This window comes from Chaetura pelagica, unplaced genomic scaffold (genome assembly GCF_000747805.2).
Source record: "Chaetura pelagica isolate M959 unplaced genomic scaffold, ChaPel_1.0 scaffold35, whole genome shotgun sequence".
NCBI lineage: Eukaryota > Metazoa > Chordata > Aves > Apodiformes > Apodidae > Chaetura > Chaetura pelagica.
Window position 1 is genome coordinate 13,931 of NW_009953383.1, and position 667 is coordinate 14,597.

The 667-nt window shown below is 63.7% G+C and overlaps 1 protein-coding gene across 1 annotated transcript in view; it reads left to right on the forward strand.

Moving 5' to 3' along the window:
• Positions 1-667, forward strand: part of ZDHHC5 (zinc finger, DHHC-type containing 5) — a gene marked incomplete at its 3' end in the record, with an annotated part of 29,414 nt that overhangs the window by 927 nt on the left and 27,820 nt on the right. The gene's annotated exons all lie outside the window — the stretch shown is intronic.

The following is a 667-nucleotide window of genomic DNA, read 5'->3' on the forward strand; positions in this document are numbered from 1 at the left end:
GGGATTGTCACAGCAGCTGGAGATGTGCCAGGTGGGGGGCAGCCTCTGTCCTGGGTGGGAGACAGGGAGTGACGTCTGCCAGCGACCCAAGCAGGGGTCTGCAAAGCTGCTCCCTCCAGCCAGCAACTGCCCTCAGCTCTGCTTGACCTCCAGAGCCACCTCCTGCCCCCTTCCCCACCCTTCCATCCATCAGTTTCTCCTGCTCCTGCCCCAGCACTGCAGGCCACAGGCTGCTGTGAAGTTTCTGAACAGGTGATAATCCCAGCTCCCCTTTTCCTCCCTGTTTATTGGCTGTTTCATCACCTGCTGCTCCTGGTATGGCAGAGATGGAGCCTCTCCTGCCCCCTGCCAGGCTCTTGCTCAGGAGCTCTCTCCACCAGGGGTTTTGCTGCTGGGGCTGGGCTGGGGGTGCTGTGGGGATTAGCTGGAGCCGAGGGGGCAACTCCTCCCAGGAGGCAGCAGGGCCAGATGCAGCGGCTTTTGCTGCTCCCTGGGGTGGGACTGGAAGGTCATGGCAGCAGCTGGGCCGTGGGATGGTAACCTGAGGATGGGGGGACAGGGTGGCTTGGTGTCCCCCTCCTGGGGAGGGGAGCAGCTGGTGTGGTCGCTCAGCAGCCTCCAGACGCCGAGTGTGTGTGTGTCAGCTCTGGGGCTGGAGGGTGGGGGC